Source organism: Polyodon spathula, chromosome 14 (genome assembly GCF_017654505.1).
Source record: "Polyodon spathula isolate WHYD16114869_AA chromosome 14, ASM1765450v1, whole genome shotgun sequence".
NCBI lineage: Eukaryota > Metazoa > Chordata > Actinopteri > Acipenseriformes > Polyodontidae > Polyodon > Polyodon spathula.
The window spans coordinates 8,617,001-8,634,725 of record NC_054547.1 but is presented as its reverse complement, the minus strand read 5'-3'; the positions used below and the strand labels follow the sequence as shown (position 1 = coordinate 8,634,725).

The 17,725-nt window shown below is 35.9% G+C and overlaps 1 protein-coding gene across 4 annotated transcripts in view; it reads left to right on the top strand.

Moving 5' to 3' along the window:
- Positions 1-14,256: 14,256 nt before the first annotated feature.
- The window catches only part of tnr (tenascin R (restrictin, janusin)), a 111,800-nt gene continuing 108,331 nt past the window's right edge, over positions 14,257-17,725 (top strand). For all 4 annotated transcript variants that reach the window (XM_041270856.1, XM_041270857.1, XM_041270858.1 and 1 more), the window contains exon 1: positions 14,257-14,501. The gene's annotated coding sequence lies outside the window, so the exon portion shown is untranslated. The remainder of the gene's footprint in view (positions 14,502-17,725) is intronic.

The window sequence follows — 17,725 nt, the reverse complement described above, 5'->3', positions numbered from 1 at the left end:
GTGTTTCAAGATACAAAGTAAAAGGGCATGCCAAAAGAATGTATCAGCACACTTAGGGCCTCATTTAGTAAAGGTACTTAAAAGTTGTTTAACACAATCCCATAACACTCATCTCAAAACTATAAATAAGTTTGTATTTATTAATATGATGATGCGTGCTATGGAAATCATTAGCATATTAAGATGTGCCTTATCACAAAAGATAAGGTACGTCTTAACGAAATGACGAGATAGAGGCCACTATAAAGGAAAGAGCAGAGATGGAGATCCGCAGTTGTCAGAGCTTGACTTTTACTAAATAGATGTATTAAATACTATATAAAGGCATTTGAAAGGCAGGATCACAAAAATAAATAAATCAGTTTTCAAATTTTTTACCTAGATGGATCTGTGGTAGTACCATCATGTATATACTGTATATATAACTATATATATATATATATATATATATATATATATATATATATATATATATATATATATATATATATATATAAAAGCATTTTGCTTATACAGTATAGTAGCCTTTTTTTTTTTTTTTTTTTTTTTTTTTAATCCATCATTGATTATATCAGTCTGCTGCCTTTAGGCTACATTTATGAAACTGTGAATACAATGAAGTATGGAGCTGGCATTTAGACCAGGTGGCATATTTCAGTGATCAATGCATTTCTGTACATTGAAATGCAGTTTACGTGTTTTACAATGCAGACACCAATTGCAAGAAATGCACAGGTAATAATAACTAGAAGGAACCATACTGTACATAGCCTACTGTATCATTTATTGCAGCTAGAGAAAGAATCATTTTGTACAGAAAAGTGCAAATCGGTTGCGCTGTGAAGGTACAGAATTATTTGCACAGATGTAAAAGCAGATATGTAGAAGGTATCGACCCTAGTGCCAGACGACACATGCAATGGTGTAGCTGTGCTCAAATCGTGCGGAGAAAAAAAAGTGCAGTGTATGCAGATATGTGGTTTAGGAGAACACTTCCTTATCTGATATTATGTGCTGTTGTGTTTGTAAACCCAATTTCCTTTATTTATTTATATTACCCTGTTTCAATTATGTTTGTGTGAACGCAGTTATTTCTTTTTTCTATCGTTTGCATGGTAAGTTATAACCTTTTTTTTTTCGTTTGCATAGTAGAATTTTGCATGCTTGTTATGTCTATAGGCAACTTAAACACATTTATTTGCAATGTCCTGCTACTTATTTTGTTTGTTCAGTTTTATTTAATCAGAATATATCTGTATTGCATTTCTGTTCAAAAGTTGTTTTTCTTAATTTATTTTATGCAGTCGGCTGATACATTATTTTAAATTTATTCTTACTTATTTACAGAGTTTCGGATGTGTAGCATCGTACATACTGTACCTGTACCTTGTGCTGACAGATAGCTTTAAGACGGATCTCGGTTCGTAACACCTGCTTTCCATTAGTGCTATCTAGCATGCGATTTAAGGTGTGCTTCATTTTTAGCAGAGTTTAGTAAATACTGTTTGAATATCATTAGCCTCATTAGTGCTCTCATGCCACTTCATTTGAATACATCTCAATGTATTTTGCATATTCAGCAGATGCTAATGTACCCAGCTTGTTATTTTTAAGGCGTGCATGCTAACTCTCGCCTTATGCTTTAAGTCTCTCTTTATCATGGTTGATAAATACTGGATTATCTTGCATTGCTTATCCTTGGATAAGAACCTTTAGTAAATGAGGCGCTCAGAGTATGCCATGAAAGCTTTCTGGTTTAGTTAGCTGTAAACTTAAAATTTAGCTTAGGAAGTACTGCACACAAGTAGAGAACCGTATAAGATCAATTTTGTAACGGGTCCTTAAGAAAATAGAAAACACTGATGTGCTCTTCGCTTAAAAAAAGTAACAACACTGTACGTGTTGCCATATGACACAATAGTGATTGGTGACCTCGGCAATGGAAAAATTGCCATCAAGCGATATGCAAATGTAGGTGAAGAGGAATAAAGTGAATGTTGCAGGAATCCAATCAATCTTAATGCAACTGGACAAAATCGCTTCAGGTCAAGAGTTTTACATAAAGGCCAGTGCAAAGAGAGGGGGTGAACGTAAACAAGAAGGGAAAATGGAAATCTAAATTTAGTGAACATGGTAAAATACTGTTTAGAGATGGGTAAGTATAAAAAAAGGAAGAATACATCTCAGGATGCTGTACAAATGAAAAAAAAGATGATCAAAGATTAGAAAAACAAACAAACGAACAAACAAAAAAACCTGGGAAATCAATCATGACAAATATCTAGCCATGGGCAACGTACATTTTTTACAGTATTATTTTCAGTAATAGAATGAATATTATTGGTATGGCTGGCAGTGAGGGATTATTTATTTATTTATTATGTGAGTACTGCATTTATGTGCTAAACAGAGTTTGTGGGCCCTGTGTAAATTGCGGCCTCAGTGACTGCATGGAAATTGTGAAATTAACCAAATACCACAATTTTTTTCAATATTCTTAAATAAAAATACATTAATTCATACTTATTATTTGTATTTTATACAAACAAAAATCACATTAACACAGTTGTACAGCTTTGCTGGGTGCCTGCGTGTAATATTAAAAGAAATTGGATGTCTCTAATAAAAAAGGCCAAAAATGTCTCAGCAGCAGATTGAGTAAAGCAGTATCCATCAGGAGTTTTACATAGCGATGGAGGCAATTTTTTTTTATTTCATTTTGACCGGGCAGACGTGTTTGTTGAAGCAAATATCCCTCTTGAAAAATTAGACAACCTAAAGTTTCGTAAATATTGCAAGTGTAGCAAATGGTGGAGCGATTCCTTCATCAGCCCAGCTGAGATGTGAATACTTATCTAAAGCTGTCGAGTATCACAAGCAGAAGATTACGGAATTGCTAAAACCATTGCTTGTCAGTGGGCACTGACGAGTCGACTGATGCCCAAGACCAGTATGTGTTACACATTGTATTTGTTTTGAAAGGCCTGAATGGTGAACATGCATCTGATAGAACTGAAAGCTTTCCTTGCAGATACACCTTACCTACAGGCTGTTAATTACAACACCGCTTGTGGGTGATGCCAGACCAGGAAGAAGAACGGACATACAGTACTGTGGTTGAAAGGTGCTGCTGCGCAGATTTATTAAACAAATGGAAACAGTGCAACACAACAAAAAACACTTTCACAAAACAGCTCACTGAGCAAAATAAAGGTTTAAACAAAAATAACTCACAAACACAAAAACACTGACACTAAACACAAACCACTGGAAATGTAGTTATGTCTATGCATGTATCAACAGCTTTGTCATGTATACAGCAACAGATAAACAAGCAATAATTTGATTATTATCTTTGTGTACTTGTGTTTTTTTTTTTTTTTGTTTGTTTGTTTTTTTTCTGGTACTAAGACAATAAGGTTATGGGTTCTACAGGATACTGCTTCTGCAAATAGAATGCAAATAGCATACACACCTTGTCAAGGCAATTTACATTCCTGGGGTTTGAAGTGACTCTAGCTTGCCATGTCATCAGGTGATAAAAATGGTCTTAACTTATTTTTTCTGAACTCTTAATTTTTTGATTTTCTGTAAAAAAAATAAAATAAAAAAAGTTTTACATAATGATACTTTGTAAGGCGCTGTGGCAATATTGCCCCGCCCGTGTGTATTTCGGTGTTGTATGTTGCGTGTTGTGTGTTAATGTTGGTGTTTATGTATAAAATACACAGGATATAAATATGGCCTACGAGCACGAGTGTTTAAAATGTATATTTGTATTTAGGTACTAGGATTGCACAGCACTTCATGTGCAGGTAAAATGTAATAATATGTGAGCACGAGGAATTGCACTTTATTATTTCACGTGCAATTTTACCGCGACTCCAATTGAATGATTGATTAGCAATCGAGTCTCGGTGCAGCTGTATAAAAGCAGCATGTTTTCACTCACTCTGGGTTGTGTGTCTGGTGAGTGGAGAATGGGATTGGAGATGGAGGTAATAGTAATTATAATAGCAGCTCACCGTGTTTGTCTATATAGTCGTTTTGTTTGTCTCTTTGTTTTGGCGAAAGTGCTGTGTCCTGTGTTTTGTTTGTCTTTACAACCTTTTATTTTCTGTCTGTTCAATTATTAAATGCTGAGCATAGCTCAGCTTCACCAAAAATCCCTGTCTGTCTGTCCTGTGTTATTGTTACAGGTTTGATGTCACCACTCAGCCAACCGTGTGACAGGCACATATACACAGTAGAGCTATTTTATAATAGCTGCATTTTCATTAATCATTGAAATACCTTAGAGACAATGAAAATACCAACAGAGGTAAGTGGGTCAATGTGATAATTATTCTAGCTGGAGGAGAGAAGTTAGGCGGATTTTAGGTGTCTATTATTAATAAGGTCTCAGGTGGACATTGAATGACTGAACCTCTTTCATAGAATTACTTCTACACATCTCAATTATTGCATATAACCTCCTATCTAAATAGTAAATGCCTGAACTGTTTTTTTTCTAAAATTTCCCAAATCTCCTCATTAATCTTCCCCTGTAATTAGCTCAGTTTGGCTACATGCCAATTGAGTTGTTTGTTCCTTAGAGCTGTCAGACTAAAAAACTTAATCGCTTTAAAGGCCCATTTAAGCACTCGGGTGCCAACATCATAAAACAGCTGAAGGCGACTGAAAGACAGCAGCCAAAACTGTGAGTTGTTTTCACATTTGTGGGCCGTTTAGTTATAGGCCCCCATCCAAAGATGACGGCTTGTCTTAGGAAGTTTTGCATATGTAAAACGTGGGGATCGTAGCATTTTACAATCTATATATATAATATATATATATATATAATAGATATATATATATATCTATATATATAGATATATATATATATATATATAGTTAATATATTTGCAACGTTAATCAATTGTATATATATATATAGATATATAATATATATATATATATATATATATTATATATATATATATATATATATATATATATATATATTAATTATACGCGCAAATGCAAATGTCTATAGGAAGCTAAGAGTCCATGACAAAGGTTTGGAGATTTGTCAGAATTCAGGCCGTTATCTTGTTCACCATGGGCAGACAGTCACAATAAATGTAAAACTGAAAATGACTTTGGTAAAAGATTACAAGTAAAAAGTTGATAACAAAAGATTGAAATTGTATAATCTAAAGGTATGAAGCATATGAAGGCCTTTACAAGATTAATGTTGGGAATATTCTACAGATGATTTATGCTTTCAGCATAGATGAAAATACTTTAGGCTGTATGACAGCTGAGATTTATGTGGATAGGATACTTTGCAGTAGTTCACCTGCATGACGACACCCAAATGAGAGACGCTGGCCTTGAAAATGTAGGCCAGACAGCCATATCAGATGAACAACATAAACAAGAAGAAATATTTTAACCTGGTGAGAAACAAAAAATAACCACTGGATATCAAACAGCAGCCCTTATTGACTAATAAATTAACTTGACATTGAGAACATAACTTCAAAACAAATTAAGAACAACTGAGGAATATGAACACCCCCTTTGAAAAAAAAAAAAAGTGATACAAACTTTGCATGGTAACAAAAGTTTAAAAAGTTCACCAACTAGAAACAAAATGAGGAGGCGAGATTGAGAGATTGTGTGAGATGAGAATTTTCATCTATCATGCATAGTGAGAAGAGATGAGGTGAGGTGTCTTCCTCTGGGAGAATGAAAACTCTTTGCCTGGTTAACTCTCAGAGATAAAAAGCTGTAACCTGCTTTCTAACTATGAGCCTCAGGGAGGGCACTGGCTTGAATCCGATTCAGTTTGAAGTGACATCCACCTGTCTTGTGACGACCATAGGACATTAAGGTTAGAAAGAAGGCTTCAATGGACAGGGAGAAAGATGAAGGTAAGGTGAATTGGAAGAAGCTTGATTGAGAATATAGAGGGTAGGAGAAAAGCACAAACAAAATGTATATTGTCCCCTCATATGTTTTTAAAGGTAACACTTTAGGAATCCATTATAAGTGGTTATTTACTGCACTACCTACCTGCCTGCCTGTACACAACCACTTATACCAGATCCCTAAACTATCATGGTCTTTTTGTATAAACAAATATTTCAGTTTAAACTAAACTTAAACTACATTAAATGGTGATAGATAACCCAGTGGTCTTTCCAAGGAACCCAGAAAGGAGAAGGCTGAGCAGGATGCATGAATCATTTGGGGGTGTTTCTCTGTGACTTGTGTATTAAAAAGATAAATGACTGTGCACCCTGTTCATCAGAGGCTATACTGGTCACAAAGGCCAAAAATGTTCTTCAGTGAAAGACAAGCAAGACATCATCAACATCCATAACCATTCTAATTGGGAAACAACTCAAGAGTCCCAGCCGAAGCGAAGGACAATGAACAGTAAAGAACTGGCAGTCTTGTCATCAATGAGCTTCTCTTGATCTTAAGGCCTTTCTCGGATCAGGTTTTACCTGCAGGGATGCAATCCTAATGGATAATTTGCATCTTTATTATTTTAATTAGTATTTTTATGTATCCTAAAGCATATATAATATATGCAAAGCTATAAATAACACTAGCTGTCAGTAATTAACAACAATGTACTTGTCAGTCTTTCGCATCAGGAAAATATTATTAGCAATATATGCCATATTATTTCGAATTAACTCCGCCCTTGAATTAACACCTCACTCAGATATCAGCTTTTTAATAGAAGTCGCCCTCGAATAAACACTGTTCTCAATAAAGAAACATAAAGTTTTTGTTTTTTTTCTAGCCCTGCTCAAAAAATAAAGAAAGAAACGTGCAACTCTGGCTATGTACATGTGACTCCTCTGAAGAGACGGCAGCCTCAATCCACCATGTAATACAAACTAATGTACACACACCTTAGTAAGCACATTTTATTTATGGTACAGTCCCAACAACCGTATTACTTCAATTTGGAGCCACAGCGTTTATTTTAAATTGATCAAAATGGCTGCAGCGTTTAAACGAGGGCGATGATTATACGAAAGTGGCCTTTATTAATACCACTATGCTTTACAAACGCTGTAGTATTTTATTACATTATTTACGGCATTTTAAAAGCGGCTGGTGACGGGCTCAGATCTGCAGCAATATACTCCTGTGTGTTTTGGGGCTTGTATACAGTACATTTAGTGACAGTTATCGATAGCCTATTAGGTGGGAGTTGGGAGGTCAGGGGAGTACTGTACAAGTGAATCAGGAGTGCGTATTGGTTGCTATGGGGCGGGTCAAGAAGAGGAGAGAGGACGGTAGTTGTTTTTCTTAACGAAAAATATTACCTGTAAATATCGGTTTGATTTCTGTTAAAATTAAAATATATCTTATCTGGTTATCTTTTTCTAACTGTAATTTACCTGCTTGTTTGTAATTTCTGTGTAAGAGAAACCGAAAGTAAATCTTCTCATAGATAGTAAGCACCATTTTTTTTTATATAATTGTATAGGACTAAGTAAAATTCCAATTGAATAAAAAACAAAACAACTAAACCCCCTACAAGAAGATATCTTCAGCCAGCTTTCGGATATCGCTTATAGTGACCGGCAAAGCTTTAAGTTCCCATGAGTTTAAAGGTAAACAGACAGCCCTTATTTTATGACGTGAAGGAGGGCTGTGCTGTAAGTAGTTTATTTTGGGTTGTCTGTCGGGACTGTACCATAAAATAAAATTTGCTTACTAAGGTGTGTGAACATTAGTTTGAATTACATGGCGGACTGAGGCTGCAGTCTCTTTGGGGGCGTCACATGTACATAGCCAGAGTTGCACGTTTCTTTATTTATTTTTTGAGCAGAGGTAGAAAAATGTACCTTTCTGACTGAGAGTTTACTACATTAATAATTTAAACAAATGAAGAATTAAATAAATAATGTTAGGTACACAATCTGGGAAGGTAAAATTTGACAATATAATTTTGCTGTAAAATATTATATTTACTTATTTTTCTTAAAACAGATTAATGATCAATATGTTTAACCATATTGGCCAGCTGAAAACGTGATATGCGATCATGAAACCAGTTACAATGTGTAGATACTGGGACCATGGCAACTGCCACCCCTTTAATTGGAGACTACAGCCTCTTCTGAACTGAGGAGCTAGTTACACCATTACTGAAGCACATTACTTTTTAGCCTGCTTTGTTTCACAATATTCAATATCTCCAACACACTAACCCAGTGCATATTTAGTTTATCAATAAATTGCTTGCATGCATGTGACAGCACTATTACATTTACAACCAGAATCAATGACAGTGTCTGATGTTGCCTTGTCACTGCCTGAAGAACAGACCTAAAAGGCTTACTATTGGTCGGAACTGACTGTAATTCTATCATTAACAGGTGTCCAAAAATTTTACACATATACTAACAGTGTCCTGAATAATATTATATAATCAATAGGCTAATACCTGCCTTGCCTCTCCTATTCAATGAATCTTTTATGTTTTGGTAGTATCTATTCCTGTTAGGAAAGAAATAAGGAATCGCAGGAGCTAGTAGTTCAAACAGAGTCGCAGTTATGGTATATCCAGATATTAACCGCCTTTAAAATCAGGACCCTGGACAGAGCATTAGGGGGAGTAACTACACCAAGTGGTTTGTCTGCATTGAGAAATGTACCCTATGTAGTGAAAATGACTTATGTTAGATAGGATTTTATCAGTTAACCCATCAACATAACCATTTGAAGATATTTTCATTGCTTGGTCATGGAGCATTGTGAGACAAGTCTAATAACATTTAACATTTTAGTAGGAGGAACATGCTTTAAATGGAAAATACTATCTAAAGCAGATTAGCAATCTGTCCAACATTTTGTTTTACTTAAAAAAGACATAACAAATGTAACATTTGGTAATTTAGTCCATGTTGGACCTATATAAAAACAAACTATTACAGCAGCAAGCAGACACAGACTTAAGAAGCTTGTGTACTGAACAGTAAATGGACAGTAGGAAGGTAGACAACTAAAGCAAACCATGATTGGAATTGTCACAGCTAAATAGTGGAGAGAGCAAATTGTGTATTAGCAACAAAGTAGTGTTCAGCTCATGGACAAAGTAAATGCTGCAGAACTAGACATTGACTTTTGGTTAAAAAAATAAATAAATCAATGCACTTCATCAATCTTTTTCAGGCTCTGAGCATGATTTCCTAGAGATTACCTTTAACTGAAATGGTTCATTTTTCACATAATCTGTTTAAAAGGGCATCTGGGTTTGTTAAATTGGAATAGATAAGTTTCACCCAGGTGAGCATGGTCTAGAGATACTCAAATAGCTTCATTAAGGGCATAAGCTTCAGAAAGCAGGAGAGGGAGCGCTCAATTAAAGTTGTTCTTTTGCTTTAAAGGGTCACGCTCCCTGTCTGCTTGTTTTTCTGTATGTTTATCTGACATCCATTAGCAATTGGGTGTGTGTAACACAGACAAGGGGGGATTAATGAAACCAGTACAAGAGGAAACGCAGCTACTGCGGGGGCAACTACTCTCAGGCTAAGCCACCGCAATGCCATGCAGCAACCGGATTACGCCAGCTCTACATAGCAAGAACTGCTCAAATGTAATGTTTCTCTTTTTTGTCCTAGTTTAACAGCATAGGTTATTTAATTGGGAAGGATCAATGCATGAACCACAAGAAAAGCAGAGAGCAAGCAAAGATGGAATTCCTTGTTTTTTTTAAGATAAAATATGATTTTCGCATTTACAAAAATAGAATTTATCAAATGGATCCTTTTTTCTAGGGCTTTGTAAAAACTGTGGCATATTAGTTAGCAGCTACACAAGTTAGATTCACAAATTGGCATCACAGGTTGTAAAAGCATTAAAGGGCACCTAAACAGAATAAAACAATTGAGTTAGTTACATTTGGTAAATTGTAACTAAAACTTGATGCTCCAACTAAACAAAACCTATCCAGTCCTCAATCTCACCTCCAATGGAGTTCAGATATCGAGCATCGGGTACGTATTCCATTGACTAAATAATCCTATTCTCACAGCTTTCAAAGAAAGGAAATGGATGTTCATTTTACAGGCTAAATAATCACATAGGAGCCATTCTAGATCTCCCCTTCCCCTCTCACTGGGCTAAGAATGTAACAGCAGTGACAACACATGAGCTACAATTGCTACATGCGAATACACACCACCACCAGTATACACTACAGTTCGTAAACTTCACACACAAAGTAGCAGTTTCTCAAAAACCCTACCTCTGCTCCTACTTCTCAGCCCGGAATCCATGCTCACATGAACTGCTCGTTATCCTTACACACATTCACAGATGCATTAAAAAAAAAAAAAAAAAAACATATCAATATAAAATAAAGTGCAAAGAAAGCTTAACCCTGTCACGTGCACCATTTACCAGCCGTCACATTGTAGGTTCTGCCACGAATTCAAGATAATCAACACAGACTGTAAAGAAATGTACTAGAGACACATTTTTGTAATGTTCAGTGCAGATAAACAGTACAGATACTGAAGGAGATGTTAATTTTGGGGTCCCAATTATGTTTTATGGTCCTTAAGGTCTCCTTTCTGCTCTCAAATGATAATTGGTACCACGAACTGGAGTAGATTTGTCGCAGCAGTAAATAATTTGATTATTATCTCAGGACTGAATGGCAAACAACAACTTTATTGATAGTGACTGCTCTTTATCTCCTGAATGCACAACACTCAGGCTAATTTTAAACCGTCCGTGAATGCAGCTGTAATAGTGCATGCAAGCTCTACCTCAGCCCATTGTTGTTAGTCCTGCTCTCCCTCTAATGGAATTGGGAAATTTCCATTTATATAGAAAAAGATAATATAGTAACAAAGTTGTTTTAATGGCCTTTCATCAATGCTGCTTTGTTGTTTTTAGTGTGTTTTTATTTATTTATTTTGTATTATTGACTAGGTGTTTTAGTGTCTATTTTAATGCAGTGTTGCTGTGATGGTGGACAGCACGGGGAGGTATGAATCAAGAGAAGGACAAGGTACACCATTCGGTCGGGTTCCCAAATGACAGAGTGGTATTGCAATTTTTTAAAAAATAAGGGATGCATTGGTTTTATAATGTATCCTCTGAAATCTTGTCTCTAAGCAGTTTAAAAGTAGACAGGTTTGAAAAAAGGAAGGTGTCTCTATTGGAAATTAGTTCATATTGAAGCAATTAAAAGAAACATGGATACAGTTTTAATCCAAACCCATATCCTATTTACTACGGCTGGGTTAAGAAGTGAAAGAGCACTAAAAAGAAATCCTTTAAAACGTGTATGCGCCTCTGTTTAGTTTACAACTAATAAACGTTTAGAAAATCTATAAACTAGAAACTAACACTGACTGGCTGTACATGTATATTTCTTTAGATTCTTGCCAAGCCACTACTTGTCTATCTATGCATATAAGCACCTGTTCAAAAACTACAGCCTGCACAATGCACCTGACCAGGCTGACAGACTGGCTTAGAAAGGAAGATCCAGTTGTGAAGGAGGTTGAATGGAGACTGAGGAGAAAGAACTACTTGGAAAAGGTGAGCTTGGTCTTTATAAGATTAGTCAGCAGGATTTAACACAATTTACTGAGCCCTACCCCTAGAATAACACCAAGCCGCCAAAAGTGGAGGTGAAAGGGCAGTGTTTATAAAGGATGTGTGACATCATTTCCTTTTTACAGTGTTGCTCTGTGAGACAAACAAGCACAAAACTACTACTACGGTATGTTGGAGTATCGCTATCAGGATTTAAATCTTTGTCCTTGTCTTAGCTAAGAATATACTGTGCCACTAAGCACCATTTGAATTTCTCCTGTATTCTATGAATAGCTTTTTTCTTTTAGAGAGGAATTGGAAAAATGGCAAACAGGTTGTTTTGCAAATTAATAGGGTCTTTGTTTTCAATTTTGAGGACTTTTCATGCCACAATATATTTGTTTCTCTGTGGGGTATAATGCCCTTGCTGTTATGTTAAAGGCAGTAATCAAATCAAGACATTTCACCAACTCTGTTTCAGTGCCTTCAGTTGCATATTCATAATTTCCATAAGAAAGAGCCAGTGGGAAATGATGTTATTGCAGTAGAGAAAGGAAGCCTACAGAGCTTTGTTTCATCTCTCCTGGACCTCATTATCGGCATAATTGAACTTCTAGATAAGAGGGTGAGCAATCAGCTGTGACCCGATGTTCTGTTAAGACCAGGCATTTACCCAAGCTGACTGGTTGTTCCTTATAGCTGCCAGAGTGTCGACAGACGTTACTGCGTCTTACTTAGATGAACCAAATTAACAGTTCTCAGCTTTAGACCATCATTTACGCGGAGACAAACAAAAATTGCAATTGCGGTACTATGGGTTCCAGTGAAGATACTGCATTGAAGATACAGCTTTTTTTTTTTTTTTTTTAAAGTAGATATCTGTTTCAGAATAGAGTAAAAACCGTCTTAAAAGCTTATTGAGGTATACCATCACAAAGTAAAATCAGTGAAACCATGGTAAAGCAGGGATAAGCATAGTAAATTGCATATAATCATGGTAATACATTGTATATATATATATATATATATATATATATATATATATATATATATATATATATATATATATATAGTTAAACATGTTTAAGAATGATACATTTACCATCATATCCTTTAGAATAGTAACTTATTTAGTGCCCAGGAAACCTTTATATTGATTTATTTAAGGTCTGATATGGTTGCATAGAGTAATTCGACTGGCTGGCAACATTTATACTGTATTAACTACATAATGATTAACATAATAAAATTGCATTATTCTGCATTTTAAGATGACTGAAACTGCATTGAACCCACAATTAACTTTCACTAGCAGCAGCAGTTCTTTTACAGTTTTTGCAATATCTGTAGTCTGCAGATATTTATCCCGATTCACTTTTACGGCAGGACAGCAGGAGCGAAAGATGGAAATGCATTAAATTCAAAGCCAATATGTACAATAGCTACCCCTGAGGCGACAAACTTCACATCCCATTGCGGGTCCTCTGTCACAGACCCAGACCCTTAATACATTCTGATTGCTGCAGTAGATGATGCACAAAAGATGATTTACATACACTTGAAAATCGACTCTGCAGGTGTGACTGTGTGACATTGTCACGCGAATACATCGTGAAACAGCAAAAGGACGTCCTTTTGGCAGCACGACTTTGAGGGCAGTGTCAATCACTTTCTCACGATAAAAATAGCTGTAAAAACCCATGTAAACCAGAGCAGGAATCGTGCTTGTGGCTCACGAAATTTCAGCAGTCAAAATCACATTTTTCTGACTTAATATCACGTAATCTCCAGCAGAAAGGCGGTACTAACGTAGTTTTTTGATCGAAAAGTTTCTGCTGAAGAGCTGTGGCTAGTTTCAAGATGAAACCTCTCCTACTGATATTTTAATCTTTCCTACTGATATACATATATATTTGCCCCGGTGCATTTTTTGTTACAAAACAAAGGAATTTTGTAACAAAAACAAACATTTCCTTATATATAATATATTATATATAACCCCAAACTAATTCAACAATTCAACAATTAAGCCCAATTTAGTGGGCAGCTTTGCAGGCCCAGGCTCTTCCTCCTGAGCCAAGATGGCTGCCAGACACCATGCACGCACGCACACGCACACACATCCACGAGCCTCTGCTCTGCCACAATATGTATATACAAACGTGAGGTAAGTCACAGTGGGAATAAACACATTGTTTTTACAATATTTTATTAACATGTGGGATTAAGAGTATCATTGCAGACTTTGGTGACCTCAGCTTATATCTTAGTGGACATCAGTCCAGATCACAACATCAGAATGTTGCACAGTTGATAGTCTTTGTTCAATAAAGGGCCATTACTGAGGTGCATTGACAGAATGAATGACTGTGGCCATTTACTTTTAACCCTTACATTTTATGCATTTATGAAAATAAATGTAATTGTATTAATTTTTATAGATATTCTAATGCAATAAAGTCATGTTGATCTTCAACAGTACCTATAGTTGTTGGAATAATGCAATTTTGTGCAAAAGAATTACTTTCTCTCTGGCTTCCCTGGTTGCTCTTAGACTACCTAGTTGCAAAAAGGGAAATGTAAAACCTTGCAGACAATGTGGCCACTAGGGGCTGCACAAGCAGCGGTATTGGAAAGTGAGATGCAATATAATGAGAGAAACTGGGAGAGGAGAAAGAGAGAGAGGCACTGAGAGTAAGAGCTAGGTACAGATAGCTCAGCTTCCCTACTGTTGCCCAGGCACGCAATGAGAAACCAGCCTTTGAACGCCGATGGAAGCGTCCCCTAACTGATTCCAATTAAGTATCCTTGCCATCATCTGGACGAATATTCTGAGATTCTGCTATCCCTTTGTTTTGTGAGAAGAAGCTAAAAGCTTTGGAAAAACTACAGATAATTTGCAGCATCATTTGACTGGCTTGAGCAGACCCTAGGTAAGTTGGAATAGATTTATTAAAAAAAAACTTGCTTCTGAAAAAAAAAAAAAGATGAATACACCAAAATATGTTTGTATTTATTTATTGTTAAGATGTATCTGTAATTGCACTGGTTTCACGAATCTGGTAATAAAAATGTAAATGCACTTACAGTACATTCATTATTTCTTATGCTGTGGCTCAAGACTGCATATCAACTGGAGGTTTAGTCCTTCACAGTAAAACACTCACTTGGACTATGCAGATACAGCAGAGCTCCTGTGCAGCATGTCAGATTCTATAGACCCGTCGGTCTGTCTTTTTGTTTTTATGTGTGTGTCTGTCTGCCTGCCTGGCTTGTCTGTTGAACTGCCAGTTTCAGTGATGCAGAACCAGTTTGGTTGAATTATGTATAGCACTGACCTGACTATTCGGAAAAGTGTGGTACTCTAAATGACATATCTCTAACTTTTTATGAGTAGTACATATCAAGCAATATGAGACTTTAAAAACCACATACAGTATGTGTCTACAAAGAAGTATTGGGTCAACATACTGTAGTGCTTACTTTATATCATATGTTGATGTGCTAAAATGGTGTAACTATCCTTACAACTTGTTTTGTATTATCAATGCTCCATAATTAAGGGACCCTCCCACTGAGTCGGGGAAAAAGAGCTTCTTTGGTTGTCTAGTTAGTTACAAAATGGTGAATCAAATGTCCTCATTCTTTTTATACACTACTCTTGGTGGTACTCACTTTAATCATTAAAAATGAGCATTATAAATATATACAGCATGATGTCACATCAATGTGCATACATTCCATTTATTTAATTACACAGAAACAGAGCTGTCACCCTTACATACAAACACTGAGTGACATTTCTGTTGGATACTCATAGGGAGTCTGAGTTCAATATTAAGTCCTAATTACATTATAGGAATTCAGTAGGAAACATATTAGTTAAATACACACATAAATATGTTTAAAATGATGACACTTATTATACAGTGTTAATGATCATTTTACTCTTTTAAGGAAATATTATGATTCTCTTCAAGGGTTAATAAGTCTCAATCGTCCACTTGGGAACAAAATAATGATGTTTAGAGATTGAATCGTGTTTAGAATACTGTAATAATAATGAACCATTCAAATGTCAAACATCCAATCTTGAACTACAATAAAAACAGCATTATTATTAAAAATACAAACACATTACAAAAAGCAACTTCAGGCATTTCTATGGTAACATTTCCTAATGATAACAGCCATTAGTGGTTCTTGTTTTACTTCATTTAATTAATATTCATTACTTGAGGCGATGTGTTTTTTTTTTCTGTAAATAATTAATATTCATCTTTGTGCCTTGTGGTAGCTAAACAAACATGTTCTGTTGGTCTAAGTGAGCTTTCAGCTCTGGGAATTTCTTCTGTTGCTGGAGGTGCATATCATCAAAGCTCATCTGCAGATTTTCACTAGCGTCTTCAGTCTTAACTCAGCAACTTGCTTTACATTTCTGTTCTAGCTTCTCACACATCAAATGCTGTGCATAGTAGACATTTTTTCAAATATAAATGGTTTTGTTATTAATAAGTAATTAGCTTGAATACCTTATATGCTGTATATAACTCTTTTTTAAAATGTATTTCGAGTTTTTATTTTTAACATTTTTATTTTATATCAGTTGATTTTTTTCATACCCTTCAACTAATGGGAAAACTGTCACAATATCTATACTGTCCCAATATAATGGATAGCCTAGATATACATTCATTAAAAAATATATTGATATTAGTTTTTTTTTTTTTTTTTTTTTTTAAGTGTGTTTAAACAATTTTTATTTAAATTTTCAAAAATATGTATGGAATTTTCAATCACACATACACTGCAAACAGATTCACCCACATGGCCTTAAAATCAAACACATCTTATAAGTGATAGAAACAAAAACTGCACATGCAATGTTGATGCAAACACGTAAGACAGTAATTTAATAATGCAAAAGATAATGTGCTGAATACAACATTTCATACTTTTAAAAGACCTTACTGTTATTTCATTTTCCTTGTGACGAATGCCCCTGTTCCGTAACCCAGTGAAATCTTAATTGCTCAGCAATCTGTAAAATAGCTTTGAATGAATTGTGAGTGCTCTTCATCTGAAGTGTTGCTAAGACAACCTACTGTAATTGTACGACCTGACCAAAAGAAAAAAAGAAAAGAAAACCTGTGATAATGGGTTTCCTATGAAACTGTAAACATGGGATCTGGGTTAATATTACTGTACGTTTATTTATCCAACACTCACAAAGGAACACATTTAATTAAGCTTAAAGGAACATATATATATATAACATATATAAACTTTGCTTTTGTGACCAGGACAGTGATATTTTGAAATTTACCTATTTTCCAGAACACTCCAGATAGATTCAGTGCTGAGTAAACTTGGAGTAACTTCCAGAACTGTCTAGAACTTTCCAGTAATATAAGTAGTAGTATAAATACAGGGGCCTTAAGCCCACCAGTTCAGTTTAGTTCCAGCTGCCTAAGTGGATACATATCTGCATTTTTCTGAGATGGCATCAAGAGGCTGCAATGGTGGCATTCCTGATGGGTCTCCAAGGCGGTTTTACCAAGTTTCCCTGCTATCTTTTCCTTTGGGACAGCAGGGACACCAAGACGCACTACCACAGGTGGGACTGGCCACAGCGGACTGAGTTCTCTGTGGGGAGGAACAACATCAAGTGGGAGCCACTTGTGGACCCCCGGAAGGTGCTGATGCCACCACTGCACATCAAATTGGGCCTTATGAAACAATTTGTCAGAGCTCTAGATAAGGAGTTGGTAGCCTTCAAGTACCTTCAAGACTTCTTCCCTAAGCTGTCTGAGGCAAGGGTCAAAGCCGGTGTCTTCGTCGGACCACAGATAAAGAAGATCCTGGAGTGCAATGAATTCCCCAAGAAGCTCACTAGTAAGGAGAAAGTGGCTTGAAACAGCCTTGTCGCAGTGGTTCGGGGCTTCCTGGGCAATCACAAGGCCGAAAACTATGTGGAGCTGGTTGAGACTCTGGTGAAGAACTATGGCACAATGGGCTGTAGGATGTCCCTCAAAGTCCATATCCTTGATGCTCATCTTGATAAATTCAAGGAGAACATGGGAGCGTACTCGGAGGAGCAAGGCGAGCGCTTCCACCAGGATATACTGGACTTTGAACGCCGCTACCAAGGACAGTA